This window comes from Anabas testudineus, chromosome 11 (genome assembly GCF_900324465.2).
Source record: "Anabas testudineus chromosome 11, fAnaTes1.2, whole genome shotgun sequence".
NCBI lineage: Eukaryota > Metazoa > Chordata > Actinopteri > Anabantiformes > Anabantidae > Anabas > Anabas testudineus.
The window spans coordinates 2,213,734-2,229,570 of record NC_046620.1 but is presented as its reverse complement, the minus strand read 5'-3'; the positions used below and the strand labels follow the sequence as shown (position 1 = coordinate 2,229,570).

At 41.8% G+C, this 15,837-nt stretch overlaps 1 protein-coding gene across 2 annotated transcripts in view; it reads right to left on the bottom strand.

The window, feature by feature from the left end:
• Nucleotides 1-15,837, bottom strand: part of LOC113153474 (zinc fingers and homeoboxes protein 2-like) — a 103,386-nt gene that overhangs the window by 19,932 nt on the left and 67,617 nt on the right. The window lies entirely within an intron of this gene.

Below are 15,837 nucleotides of genomic sequence, written 5' to 3'. Positions count from 1 at the left end.
ATATAATACTGATGAGCCAATATCACTCTAAAATACTGACCTGCGGCTGTATCAGTCAGACTATAATCAACAAATAGTTCGTATTCACTGAAACATGGTTTAATCATTCCATTTTGAAGGCCACAAATTGAAATAGCTTTTTTGACATCTCTAAGTAAGATATGTAACACATGTCTGCGAGAGAACGTCAGAGAAAAACCTTCTCTCTAAGACAAATATTGATAAATTTATTGTCCATAATAACATCACTCAGCACTGTGGGGTTGTTCTGGTCATTATGCGGCTCCACATCAAAGACAGGAGGTTCCAGTCATGATATGCAACATGACATTTTGCTCTCTTGCCTGCCCTCCCTATCCTTTAAAGTCCAAGCCGGATTTGTGCATCTGCACTCTTCCTAAACACAGCAGGAGCTTCATCAGGTCGAGTTTGATCAGATGCTGGCAGATGACAGCATTGCTGACAAAGCCAAGGTCTGGAGTTAAAGATGAGCCTGAGAACTCGGAGCGAGACGCCACGCCCAAAAATTACGATGAATCCGAGTACCACTTAATTAGGACACGCTGTTCCAGGCCAATCACATGTAAATGCAATAAATTGAAGAGTCCACTGCAACTACAAAAGACAAAAAAAGTCTCCAAACTCCAAATCCCATTAAAAAGACATTAAGCGTCTTTCATAGATTCGGGCAAAGACAACTTCACAGGATAATTACCCTGTAATCATGTAATAAGAGAGACTCAGTGATTAGATCTCCTGACAGCTATCATCCACACAATGGAAGTGAGAGAGCGAGGTAAAAACAGATGGAGAGTGGAAAAGAGAGAGAGAGAGAGAGAGAGGACAGACAGGTATGAATAAATATGGAAAGAGAGGGTGTAAAGGGTAAAAATAAAAAGAGGACAAAAGGAGGAGGCAGGTAAAAGGGATAGAGAGGAGAAGAGTGACATAAAAAGAGAATGAAGTGGCGAAGAAGCACAGAGATAAAGAGAAAGGGAAAGAGGGGAGAGTCTAAAAACTTCCGAGCTGATGAAAGAGAGCAGAAAGCAGAAGACATTTTAACTAGGCCATGGCCTGGCAGACAGAGAGAGAGAGCGAGAAAAGAGTGAACGGAAGAAGAGGAGGACGAGGGAGAGAAGAGCGTAGATAAACATAAAGAGAGAGAGGAGGAGAACGGGACAACAGTGTTTAAAGAGGCAGCAAAAAAAGGAGACAGAGAGAGGGGAAAGATAACACAAGGCAAAGGAAGAGACGACAAGAGACAATCGAAAGCAGATGAAGAGGACGGGGGAGACGAAAACATTTCCATGTGACAGGAAATTTTTACGTAAAACTGAAATATTACAAAAATGATGAAGTGAGGTTTGGTGAATTTTCTATCAGAGGAGTGGAAGCTTTGAAAATGTGTCCCAATCATTGGGGACATAAAAAAATAAAAAAATAAATAAAAAAAAACACACACACACACACACACACACACACACACACACACTTGCCAGAAAAATTGAGAGTATTTCAACACATAATTAGTATTGGGCAAGCTGTTATTTGTCCCAAGTGTCACTTAATGTTGGACATATTTCATACTCTCACAGCCTTGATCAGCCTCTCACTGCCTGCACAGGAGACATATTTTATAGTTGCAGAGTTTCCAGAGTCCTGTTTGAATCGTTGCATTGTGCAGTGAGACTGAACTAATCCTACGTTATTATAAAGTTCATGCATTTACATTCACAGTGCTGTTTGCTTCAACTAATGAAGTAGACGTGTAGAACGTCTATGATTCTAGAGCTGAAGACAGTACAGCTCATTAACCTCTGTTTAAAAGATGTAGATGTGTGCAGTAGTTGAACATTTTACACTCAAACTTCATTGAGACTGCGATGAACAAAGCCAGTTGTAACTGCATTCAGGACAATGACACCGATCCGTCTTGTAGTTGACCCAGAGACAGAAGACCAGCACCGGCATCGAGTAATAAGCAGCCATAGTGGAAATGAGCAGCAATACATGTAATTTTTACCCGCAGTCATACAACACCACCCCACCCAAACTGATTAAACTGAATATAATTTTGGACCTGGTCCAACAAAGGTCCTGGGTCAGGCCTCTGTTACCAGGAAACAAGAGAACGAGTGGAGACCTCTAGTTGGTAGCTGGCACTGAAAACTTGGTCAGATTCTTGGTGTTTGTAATTTTTATTTTTCAACCAGATATGCACTGGTCTAAATGAGTAACCTTTTCTAACCTTAGATTTAATTTTATTTTAGCAAACTTCTTTTTTAAAGAAATACTCCAGTGATTCTGATCTAGTACTGCATTTCCATAAAGCTGGAGGACTCACATGTGACAGATTAAAATGGAATGAAAACTGCGCAGCTGCTGCTAAAATATTCACATTTCTGTTCCCAGACCCAAACTTCAACAATGATATATAAAGCAGCTCAGCATGAGGAGATTTATATTCCCCAAACTATACTGTTCTGATAGTTTGATTCTTAAGTTTTATGGTACTTTCTGACTTCTCCCTACAAGCCAAAACTTCAAGCAGTCTCGAGTCCTACCATGTCAATAACAGCAGGGCTTTGTTTTAAAGTGTTAATCGAATGTTTCGTAGCTTTCAGCTGTTAGTCTGGTTAAAAAAGAATCTAACACTACTGTATATAAACTTTTCTTTCTTCCTTAGTAAATTCTCCAAACTATTATACTATCACTGGATCATGGTTATGGTTTGTAGGTCGTTCTCTATATGCAACGCTACAGCATTTCTTTAACTTAATCTGAAAAAAGCTATTAACACAAATAGACGTCTGTGAAGAACCTGTCTTCTGTCTTGTACTGCACCCACCTGATGAAACAGATTTTTAAATCTGTCAAAGAGCAGACATCAACCAAAACAAGTTTTAACCTTCACATTGCAGAAAATGGCTCTGCAGCCGCATGACCGAATGTGACCACTGTATACATCCCATTAACATTTCTATTTCTGTAGATTTGCTTAGAAAAGACTTTTCCTCAGACCCAGCTGCTGCCAGAGGTGAAGTGTGAAAAAGACAGAAAAGGAAAAAGAAGTGACTGTAGGAAGAGACAAGAGCTCAGAGTGCATGTAAAGGAAGACATGGAAAGAGACAAGTGTGTAGGACAGAAGAAGTAAGTCCTGCAAATCAGCAGTAAAGAGAGACGAGGACGAGTGTAGGAAGGGAGAGAAGTTGAACAGAGAAGAGAAAGAAGAGAAAACCAAGGGGTGAGAAAGTTTAAGTGAACAAAGGAGCTATAAGAAAACAGACTGGATGAGGAAAAGTAAAAATCCGTCAGACGGAGCTGCAGGCTGAAGAATTTCACTCGAGCAGCGGCGACGGCCTCGCTTCATGTCGACGAGCAACCGAGCCGCCGCTGAGAACTGAGAAAAAAGGAGAAGGAAAAAAGAGAAAAACACAACAGTGTCATGTTTTGCCGCATCACTGGATCGGCCTCGAGGACTCCGGGCCAACTTCTGACGAGGGGAGTCATATGCCACTTGGCTGCGTCCCATTTTGTTGGGCTCAGCTCATCTCCACGCATCCTTGTAATTACTTGTACAGTATTTGTGTACAGGGGATTGTTCGGAGCACGGCAGCGCTCCGTAATTATGGAGAAAATAATAAAACTGCAGCAATGACAACAGTGATTTGCAAATTGCAGGAAGCAGCAAATTTTCCTTTTGAGAGGCAGGTGACTTCAGTTTTCCTCAACCAAAACCAAACAAACCTCTTTCCCTTCCTTTCACTGACAGATGGAAACATCAGTATCTTTAATTTGTGTGATTGTGTGCCAAAGACAGTTCTCCCTCCAGATCCTCCCCCTTCTAAAACCCACAGAAACCAAACTCAGACCAGCATCGGACACCTAAACTCTCCTGAAAGTGAAACCAAAGAAACCTGAGTGGATCAGCCGGGTGAAGCAGGGGTCACTGCATGGTTTATGAGGAAAAAAACATCAGAGTTTCACCTCCATCAAGGACAAAGCAAACCATCAATCTAACCACAAACTGTAACCATCCATCTACTGTATCTGGCTGCAGTGAAGCCAATTCAGCTGCATGTCAAAGAGAACAAGGACATACCAGAGAAAAAAGAGTGTCGAGGAAGCCATAAAACAACTCAGAGACGAAAAAGGCGGTAATGAGGAGGTATCTTGGGAAATGAAATGACAAATTAGGAGGATGAAAGGCAAATCGTGAGGAGCCAAGTGTGCTAACAGGAGGGGTTAAAGACCTTTTACTGGAACAAGGGCAAGGAGGGAGACGATGTACATGTCTGATTGGAAAAGGATCCATTCAGAACTAATTTCACTAAAGCTTGTCTTGTGGGTTACCAAGGGATCAGAGTTAAGCTGGTCTGTTGCTTCATAAGTCATCTAGCAACCAAAAGCTCTGACTTTAGGGATGCACTGATCTCATCCACAACACCCAGACCCTAACCCTACTGAAAACTGATCCAACATCAGTGCTCATTTTGTTCTGAAATGCAAACTCTGTAAACTTCTCTGCACGTTTAAAGATCATTCCTAGGCTAGTGAGGCCGAACCATGAATTAAAGTGACTGTGGGATGTTAATGCACTATTCTTTAAGCTTCACCAATCTGCTCTGTTTTGCCTCCTGAACCAATCTGCAATCGAGCCCCTTTGTCACTTTGCTTTTAATGAGATGTCTCGTTCTCCAATCTGCTCTTCTTTACCAAGCTTTTTAATTATGTAATACAACATGCGATGTTTCCTGACGTAAACAGGCTGCCGTGCAAAGAGAAGACATCGAGTGGCTGTAGGAGGTATGACGGGAGGGAAAATCAAAATAAGATACGTTTTTTAAAAGTTTACACAGAGGCAGGATGTTTGATGGATGGATGAGACAACTGAACATTTAACATTACAGGAGAAACCACTAACAGGACCACTATGGTTCCCTAACCCTAACTAGGTGTTTCATTATTAAATATATTAGAAGTACACAAGTACTAAATTACAAGTACTCTACTGAGAAAAAAAATAAAAAATAAATAAACAATGTTGATTTTGATGTTGAGAAAATTTAATCAACAAACTATCAAAGGTTAAAATTTTGCCAAACAAAATGTCACATAATTATTTAAAAATAAAGAGCGAAGTTGGTGCAGATAGATAATGAGGTAATATGTAGTGTAGTAAAAGTAAAAATGGTATAAAATAAAAATACTACAGTACAGTACAAGTACCTCAAAACGGAACTTAAGTAGAATTCTTGTCTTAGGTTTTTTATGACAGGTGTTACCAAATCTTCACAAGTTGCCATTTTAAGCCATATGATGTTTTTTCTCATAACAGCACATTTGTTCTTTTATTATTTATTTTAATAATAATAATTATCATATACTTTAATGATCACCTTAGGGACATTGTTATTGGTCGTCTGCCAGACAGTTCATGTTGGCACTACTACAGGGTTTCAGTGTGTTGTCCAAGGACACCTCAACACTTCTACTGTGCAAACAACATATTTCCTCCTTTAATTTGGAAAAATTGTTGGACAAAAGGTGCAAAAAATTTCCAGTTTTCTTTTAGTTTCTGAGAGATTTTCTCTGTAGAAAAACTGTAGAGAATTTCAGCTAATAGTTAATAGTGCTCTCATCACTGACTCTTTTAAAATGCATATGTCTGGAAACGTGTATATGACATGGTGAAATCTTACATGTAGTTTTACAAATCATGTGCTCACCTCAGAAACTGAACAGAGGAAAACTGTATTACATGTGGAACAGTCTGTTCTGATATCTGATTTTCTTAATGAAGTCAGTATCAGCACAGATACCAATCCAAAAGACTGGATACTATCACGTTTCAGTGCTGAAACACTCAATGAGCCGCGATGAAGGACTGTACTCTGCCACTCCGAGTCCTCCTGGGTAAAGTGACTAAAAGCCTGTACAGTGCCATGTAAATGAATGAACAGGAGGAGCCACCAGGGAGCAAAAGAATGACAATGGAAAGTGGTGAGGCCACTTTCTTTTAGGGCAATGTCGCTTGGAAACCAAAAGCGTCCTGGTTTTGGAGTCCATGTGACCACCATCCTTGGGTACACAGTCATCATGCAGCAAAAAGAAAAAAAAAGATATCTGTGTGTGTGTGTGTTTCCATTTAAGTGTGTGTGGGGATACTAAATGATTGATCAAAGGGTGCCTTTGTGTGGGCACCTCGTGGTGCTAATGCATCATTAACACAGCTGGTAGTATGACCCAGCTCTTCTGAGTGTCAGGCTATTTCCAGAAGCTTCCTCTTCAGCTTATAGAGAACCAAATCTCACTCGTGTTATATAAGAGTGCTGCGAAACTTACAGAAAGGACGTCATGACTAGTTGTACCTCAGGATATTTTAGCTGGCCTTTTTTCAGGAGGGAGAAGAAGCCTGAATTTTTTACTGGTAACAGCAGTCTGAAGGAATTACTGACACAGGACTGAAATCACGACCAAACACCATCTGCAGGAGATAAACCCTGTCTGTTTTAAAAGTCTTAACATCTTTCTTCTAGTTCCACCTTTAAGACCAAGTGTTCCTCTTCACACACAATATCTGATAACCTGAAAAGTAGATATTTTGAAATTAACCGAGCACATTTATGTTCTATATTGGACCTTTCTGTCTTAATCAGGACAGAGAACAGCGCCCACTCTGGTGACCGACGAGTGTATGTGTAGGTACTGAAACTGTGATCACGGTGAAAATCACTCCCTACTGATTGGTTAGGGCAAAACTGAAAGCTGTGAACCTCACACAGAAATAAACAGGATGTCAAACTCAACAAAAAAGTTAAATTTAATTCCAGCTGAGTTTGATTCTCAGTATTCTGGAGCAGATTTAAATACGATATCTACATGTCACAAACTGGGCAAAAAACTGTAGTTCTTCACAGCCAAAAGAAAACAATAAGAAGCAGTATCATTTATTTCAATGAGGACCCTATGGAAGCCCTAGAGGACCCTGAGTGGGCCTAGGTGCCCCATGTTGGGAACCACAACATTAGGCCAAATGGCAGTTTAGGCATTAGATAACTTGGACGTGTTAAATAGCAGCGCCGAGCAGCAGAGCTACATGACTGATGGATCTTGTGAGGCAGTTTGATGTGCCGATGAGAACAAAGCTGGCTTTTCATTGGCACAGAACCTTGAGAGAGTTTTAGGTTTCGGGTGATTGGGTGGATAATTGGAGCGATGCTCTCAGCCTCGCACGAGTATGACGTGCGTTGAGTTGCCAAACTCTTGTATCGTCGAGCATCTCAAGGTCGAGCCTGCAGAGCGGAGTATGAATGACATCAATCAATCTGTTCATCCCTCCATCACTCCCACCATCAGTAATGTCTCATCATCCACCCACTTTTCTTCCATCAGTCCCGACTTCACTGAAGACTCTGTGCAGGAAGATCAGGTTTTACAGAACTGCACTGGATCACATTTAGAGCCAGTGAGTGATTTTAGATAGTTTCATTCTGAAACTTTTTGGTAACTGTGGGATTTTGTGTGTGTGTATATATATACCAAACACCATATATATATATATATATATATATATATATATATATATATATATATATATATATATATATATATATATATATATATATATATATATAAAATATGTGTTCATGTGTCTGTCATTTACTGTGAAAACACTTGAACATTCCTCCATTGTAATTGCAATAAAGTTAAGCAATTAACCTTAAACACAAACTTTATATTTGATCTAAAACGACTGACAGAACAATAATTTGCAAAGATTAAGAGGAAAAAAGCAAAAGATTTTCGGGCTCAGCCTTTTAAATATGACGATCTGATGCTTTTCTGTATTTTAAATCTTTGTGCATTTGTGATTTTTGGGTTGTAGATACAAGAAGTCGGACAAAATAAAACATCCTTCATCCGCCTTCAGCTCTTTTTATTATCAATTTACAGAAAATACAAGAAAAGGTTAATTATTCTTAAATTAGGTCATTTGGTAATGACAATAATTATCAGCTGCACCGCTTCATTCATATTAATATTGTTTCTTTTCATAACATGTATTTTTTATTTCTATTTATTTCTGGTTCTGATGAAATCAGTTTGTACAGATTTGCTTATAGGATCATCATTAAGCATATTTCTATTTAGTTATGTTACTGTTAACTGTGCTGATACAGATACCTACAATGTTGTGTTAATTGTGATTTAGGTCTATATTCCACCACAATACAATAAAAGTGGGTTTTTATGTCTTGTGATGTCTTGAAATGCACAAAATCTCCTGCAGATTTGAGCGTGGGAACTCTTTTTTTGTGATTAAAAAAATATTTTATGTATTAGGAAGTAAAATTTGTTCAAAGTCACGTGAATAAAAACCAACAGCTACCTAAAACTGCATTTTTCTTACAATCGTACAATAAGCTTTAGAGAACAGGTTGTGGAAATTACGTTTGTGTGAATTGTAGTAAAAAAAAAAGAAAAAGAAAAAAGGTGATTTAACTCCATTCAATGTAGGTTTTGTTGTTTTACTTTTTGTTTAATTCTTTCTAAAACCCCGTATGCCATTTTGAAATTTTTTTAAAGTTTAATAAACCAATTACTACAATTTCCAAACTAATCTTTCCCGTATCTATGTGAGAAAGAAATCAGATTATTTCTCCTCGCTGTTAAAAACTTCCTCATGTCACTGTTTTCGGATGAGAACTCTGTCTTTCCTCTCTCTAAAATGTCAACTTTTAAAAGTAAAGAACTGATATTCAAACAACCACATTATGTGCATTTGACATTATAAAAATGATGAAGTATTGATGTCTGGATGTTATTTTAATTTTGGTTTCACATTAGCTTTCATTTCAGCTGACATTTAAATAAATAAAAGCCGACAGAGACACAAAAACACAGGCAGGAGACAAAACACTAATGCATATTTTACATAGATCCTGATAATAAAATGAAGCTACAGCGATAATTCGTGCTCGTCCTCCTGCCAACCATCACCCTAAACTTTACCCTAACCCTAACCAAAACCCAACTCTAACCCTAAAACTTGGTCTTAACCCCAAAAATTGCTGTTTAAACACCCTTCTCATTGTGAGGACCGGCTAAAATGTCCTCACTTTGTGCAAATGTCCTCCCTCCAAAGGTTAGAAATTCAAGCTAGCAATACAAACGCACACACGCTGACATTTTATCAGTTCTCCTCGACAAACTGTCTGCACCCTGCGACCATGAAGTATGAATGAAACACAATTAGCAGCTTTAAAGAACTTCATCAAGGTCACGGCCTCTGACCAAAACACCCCGAAAACCCAGCACACACACACACACACACACACACACACACACACACACACACACACACACACACACACACAAACTCAAGCAAGCAAATTAATATTAATATAATGATTTTAAAATGTCCTGGACATGGTGACCAGTCGTCGTGCATCTTTACAAACACCGACTTCTATAATACAAACTTTTTTCCACCCTTTAAATTTTCTGCCGTGTGTTGCCTCTCCACCCCCCCCCACCCCCCGCCATCCTTCCATCCTAAAATTTAATGGATGCAGTGACTCATTAAAAAGTGAAGGTGGGGGAGACAGTGGAGGGGTTGGAGGGGGGGTAAAAAGAAAAAATTAGGAAAGAGACGGAGAGAGATAGAGACAGAGGAGAGCGGTGCTTCATTTCCATGGTATTACCATGGCAACAGCAGCGCAGGAGAGACGGCGAGGTGCCCTTCTGCCGTCGAAGCGCCTCGCCGCCGAATATTAACCAGGCCTGTACGCTCAGGTGCTAATTAGGAGAAGAGGAGTGGGGAGGAGGGGGAAGGTGAAGAGGAGGGAGGTCAGGAGGGAGTAGAGGAGGAGGGAAAAAAAACACAAGAGGTGACAAGAGAGAGGAGGAGGATAAGAGGAGACGGGGGAGAGGTGGAGAAAGGAAGTCAGGACGAGAAGTGGGATCAAGGAAAAAGGAACAGGTGGCGAATGGAGGAAGAATAAGAGGAGGACCGAGGAAAAAAGAGAGTGAGAGGAGAGAGGAGGTCAGGAGGGAGGAGAGGAGGGGGAAAAAACATGAAAGGTGACAAGAGAGGAGGAGGATGAGCTGAGAACAGAGGGGGAGAGGTGGAGGTCAGGAGGAGAAGTGGGAGCAAGGAAAGAGAAAGGAAGGGAAAGAAGGAGAGGCGGCAATGTCAGGAGGGAGGAGAGGAGGAGGAGAAGGAGGGAGGAGTAGGAGGGAGGAAAGAGAAAGGGAGGGAAAGAAGGAGAGACAGCAATGTCAGGAGGGAGGAGAAGGAGCAAGGAAAAGAGGTGAGGAGATAAAAATGAGGAGAGAAAAGGAGAGGTCACAAAGGGAGGAGCAGAAGGAAAAAACAACAGAGGTGATGTGGTGATAAGAAGAAAGGGGCTAAAGGTGGGTAGAGGAGGTCAGGAGGGGGCAGGATGAGAAGCAGAGGAGGAGGAGAAGAGGGAGAAAAGAGAACCTGTAGTGACTGAAGGAAAATGAGGAGAGGAGAGGAGAAGTGAGTGGAGAGGTCAGGAAGAGGAGACGAGACAGAGAAGGAGGATAAGAAACGAGGAGAGAGGAGGTGAGGGGAGGATAAGAAACGAGGAGAGAGGAGGTGAGGGGAGGATAAGAAACGAGGAGAGGCCAGGAAGAGAAATGGGAGCAAGGAAAGAAGAACTGGTGGAAAACAGAGAAAGAAAAAGAGGAGGAGAGTGAGTGAGTGAAAGGAGACAGGAGACAGGAGACAGGAGAACTCAGGAGGGAGTAGACGAGGAGGGAAACCCAAGAGAGAGAGAAGAGGTCAGGAAAGGAAAAAGGATGAATGGGAACAGAAAAGGAGAAGGAGATATCTGGATAGGAGAGGAAGAAGACAAGAAAGGAAGATAGGAAGGAGGGATAAGGAGGAAGGAAACGAGGAGAAAATTGGACAGATAGAAGAGGAGGTATGGATAAAAGAAGTGAGGAAGGTGAAGAAGGAGGAGAAACAAGGAAAGTGAGATAAGGAGAAACAAAGGGAGGAAGGGAGTAAGAGGAAAAGAGTGAGGAGGAAGTGATAAGGAGAAAGGAGGTAAGGAAGGAGAGGGAGTTGAGGAAGACATTAGGAGAAGGAGATAATAAAAGGAAAGGAGGCCAGGAGAAGAAGGAGGGTTAAGAAAGGAGAAGAGGAAAGAGACACGAGGAGACACGATAAGAGGAAGAAGGAGACGAAGTAGAGTTATGGGAGTTTCCTGTTCTCCTGAGCTCGTCAGGTTTGAACGCTGAGAGGAGGAGAAACAGGAGGCGAACGAAGGAGAAGAAGAAATAAACCAAAACAAAGGCGAGGAGACGAAAAGAGAGGAGGAAACGAAAAGAGAGGAGGAGACGAAAAGAGAGGAGGAGACGAAAAGAGAGGAGGAGACGAAAAGAGAGGAGGAGCGAGGGATGAGAGGAGGTGCAGAAAGAGCGGCTCAATAAAACATGCATGAGACAGTCGCTGTGTGTCCATCTGTACGTGTGCGTGTCCTCCTCTGTCTTCACACGCGTGTTCAGTGTTTTCACATGCGTGTGCGTCTTCCTACACACACACACACACACACGTAGCATGTGTCTGACTTTACCTCTCGTGCACATGCGTGTCCTCGCATCACGTGTCAGCATGTCCCTGCGTGCATGTCTCCATATGTGGACGTGTGTGTGTGTGTGTGTGTGTGTGTGTGTGTGTTCAGTGTCCTCGGCTCACACGGCTCCGTCTCCATCCAGCCATGAGCTGCTATCAGCCTGGGAGACTCCAGCTCAGACTTACATTCAGCCGTATATAGGTCACTGCAGCCCGTCCACGCTAACAGTCAGCGCGCCGCCTCACGGCCTCGGCTTCACGTCATTTAACAGCGGATGAAAAAAGAAAACGTGCATTAAAGGAACAGAGTTAGGGAAGTTTTAAGGAGACATATATCCTAAATGCATCGTGTTCTTGGCGTGTCGTTGTTGGACGCTGAGTGACTGTTGAACACTGTGAGCTTCAGCATTTCAAATAAAAACATCATGTTTCATCAAAACTGAGCTGAGGAGACTTCACTCCAGTTTAGTTTTATCCTTTCTACGTATGATTGTTAACGTCAGTGGCGTCGTTAGCGCCCTCACGGTGGTTACGTCCACATTCTGCGGTAAGAAGACGAGTGACGAGGCGACACGGCCGTTCAACACTTTGACTGTTACTGTGCTGGACGTGGCTCTAACAACACGCATGATAAGCGACCTGACCTCCTCACGTCCCCTGGACTCCCTGCTGGTTTAGCTGTTAGCACTACAGCTAATGGACGACTGCAATAAACGACTGCAGACGACCTGCTTTAAATTCACAAATGAAAATCAAACAAAGTCTAAACTCAAAGATATAAGTTGGATCGCTTCAGCTCGGCATTTAGCCGTGCAGTTCTCTCTGCTGCTTCTGTGTTACAGTGGGCGGATGTGGCCGAGGAGGGTTGTCCGCTAATGAGAGGGTTGTCTGACCTGTCAGGCTCAAGTGTCCTTGAGTAAGATACTGAGCCCAAAATTGCACCTTGCATGATCGCTCCCTGGCATCAGCGTGTGAGAAAGACGGGGTCCTGTGAGGCGCTTCGGATAAGGCTCTACCAAATGGCATCTTTTAATGGCACGTTAAATCCTTTATGGGGATTTAGTGAAAGTACTTTTATTTTTTGCAGCGGGCGGTTTATTCTGATGAAAGATGATTCTCAAGGTGGTTTTATGTGGTGAGCTCAGCTGCACAAGACGTCTTAATTACCAGTACCAATTACTGTACCGATCCAAATGACCAAAAACCAAAGTAGCTCTACTTATTCATCCACTTGGCATATTTCTTCCACATGTGTATTCCGGTGCCATGGTGAGTTCTGCTGTTTATTACAGTTGACATCAGTCTCTCAGTGTGTTAACATGTGGAACAGCTCTGTGGGAAATCCACTGATCATACGTGTCCATGTGGGATGTGTTACATGTTTTATACTGGATTCTGTGAGACTTTATTTATTTATTGCTATTTACTTTGACATATTTGTTTCCCAGGTACCCTGGAAGCCTAATATATGACGCAGCTTGTTTTGTTCTTTAGGCTTTGAATAAGGCACACCGGTGCCAAAGCTTCATCTCAGGGATTAAAGTCGCTGCTACATTAGCATCAAATTGCTCCTGCTGGTTTGCAAGTTTCGCCTGTTTGCTGCCTACAATTATTGAGCAGTTATTTCACTCCACTTTACACAGTTTGCAGTGGAGACCTGTTAACGGAGCTGGTTTCATTCACACTGAGCTGAACCATCAAATGAGTCGAGTTCTTCATTCAATCTCTGTTTTCTGCATTGAAATGTAAAATACTGTCATGTACTTTTTGAAATCTGCTCTGACTGATGTTTGAAAAGTCACAATATTGAGCTGTCACATGAGCTGAAACCAGTAATCACCACTGTTCACCGTCACCTCAACATGTTGCTGCACTAACAGAAGTTTCCATAACACACCCTCCAGACTAACTTATGGTTTTGGCTTTAACATCTCAATTCCATAGCGTACTATCCTGTTTACAATAGACTCAAACAGCAGTTCTTCGTCTTCACTATCTGAAAGAACCATCTCTCTGTCCGTCGTCTGTGTTTTTATCCCAGTGAGTTCCCTCTGACACGCTCACTCGAGGATTACAGGAATATCACTTACAGCTTCCTTCCTGCTGCTTACTTGTACTATCGCTGTTTGAGGAATTCAGGCTTCATCTACCACTGCTCTATTCGTGGCGCGCTCTGGCTTCAACAGTCTAAAATGCAAATGTAAATGTAAATAACCGTCCAGCGATGGTACTTGAGTGTATAAAAGCGCTGCTGGGGGTGTATTGCATTCTTCTGCTGTGAGTAGGGGGGAAAGAAAACGCTTCCTGCTCTCCCTCTGAATGGGATAGGCCACCATGCCGAAGAGAATTCCATTAGTATTGGTTTCTGTGAAGGGTTTTACTGTCACATAGGCTGTAATGCTGCCTCAGAGGGCCTTTCCAGCCTGCCAAGAAAAATTTCTGGAGCTAGGCGTGGAGGGAGCCCTGCTGAGGCAAAAAAATGCTCAGGACTCCACAAAAGGACTTCTAATAAACTTTTATCAGTCACAGTGCTTTGCTCCAGTCCAGATTTATTCTTTCATGTTCCTCTATTTCCATTCTGTCTTTTATAAGCACTTTACAGCGCTGTGGGTGTGGATCTGAAGCAGGTCGCGGCCGCACTGCTTATAGATGATCTCCACAAGACGAAAGGAGGAATGTGAAATAAATTAACTGGAGATGTTTTCCATGTTTTTGTTCTGATTTAAAACCAGATTCTGCTGTAATGACTGATGTTGAGGCTCTTTGAGAAACTGTGCAGGTTATAAAATGTTATCTAGGTGCATTAGGATTCAAGCATCTGACCTCCTGATGAATCCTTACACCGGGCATGTTTTTAATATTCATCATGGGAATTTGGAAACATCTGAACAAAATGTAATTTGAACCAGTTAACATTGTGTATATCAAACTGACCCTCTTCTACTCAGATCAGTTGAACATGTGATGTCAAGTCTTTATAGGTGGCTCCAGTATTTAAGTGTTCTTGTGTGATCCTGGCTTTTTCCATCCACCTGTTGAGGTGGGGGCTTTTAACCACTCCACACACGTGTCAACTGCTGATATTCACATTATTCATTATTCACATTCATTTAAAACATTAAAGTTCCAAACATTTCAAGACTGAACAACAATTTCAGAAGAAGCTGAATCACTTTACACCGTAGCCTGTGAGTCATCTGTGCCCGTGTTCACTCACACATGCAAATCTAAATTATTACCTGAGACATTCAGATACTTTTGATTTGATTGGCTGCATGTAAACACATTATCTCATTGGCAATAACTTGGACAAGCTCTTATCTCACTTATGAGAAACCTGAGAGAGATGCGTGCCAGAGATTAGCCGGGATGCCGAAGCACGCACACACCTTATCTTGTTTAGTGCAGTCTACCTAAGCTCTGTTTCCATGGTGATATTAGGATTATGCCATGATGAAATATTCTGAACGTTGTTTATTTGTGCATGAATCAATCGGATATTGCCGATGCTCTGATTGCATTAATTTCTGAAAAGCTTCATGCATCTGTATCTTCCGTCTTGGGTTTCCTGACTATTCTTGCCGCCTTGTTCTGTCTCCTTTGGCTTTTATTTCTCATTTTGTTCTGTATTCATTCTTATAAAAACTGTGTCTATCACTCACCCTGTAGCCAAATGCACTGCTGCTTTTCTGCCTCCTCTTAAAACCATGTACACAAAGAGGAAAACATTCTTCTTTTGCTAACCCCGGTCATGCACAAGGAGATCAGAGGTCAAAGTAGGTATTCACCGCGTTGCTAAAGGGCCCTTGATCAAGGAGGCTGCCCATACAGGGGGCCTGAGCCAGAGTTCTTTAATGGAAGACCCTCTCCCTGCTCCCCACTCAATCCTAAACAACTAACCATGGGAAATCAAAGTTAAATAAAGCAAATGAAAGGAGAATAAGTAATCACCGGTGAGCCGGGCACGGAGCTGCATCTCAACAAGTCTTATTTTGATTTCAAAGTGGGAGCTGGGACCGAGAGAAGAGAGGACGGGAGGTTGGGGAGAAAACAGCAGAGAGGGGAGTGATTAGGGAGCAGAGAGAGGGGGGAGAAGGCTGAATAAAACAGGGAGGAGCAGGCGAAGGAGAAGACAAATTGAGAAACACAAGGTCAGTGACACAACACACATACATTTGCTCTTTTCCACTCAGTTTTATCCCCATTACATGTTAATGGGGAAAAACAGG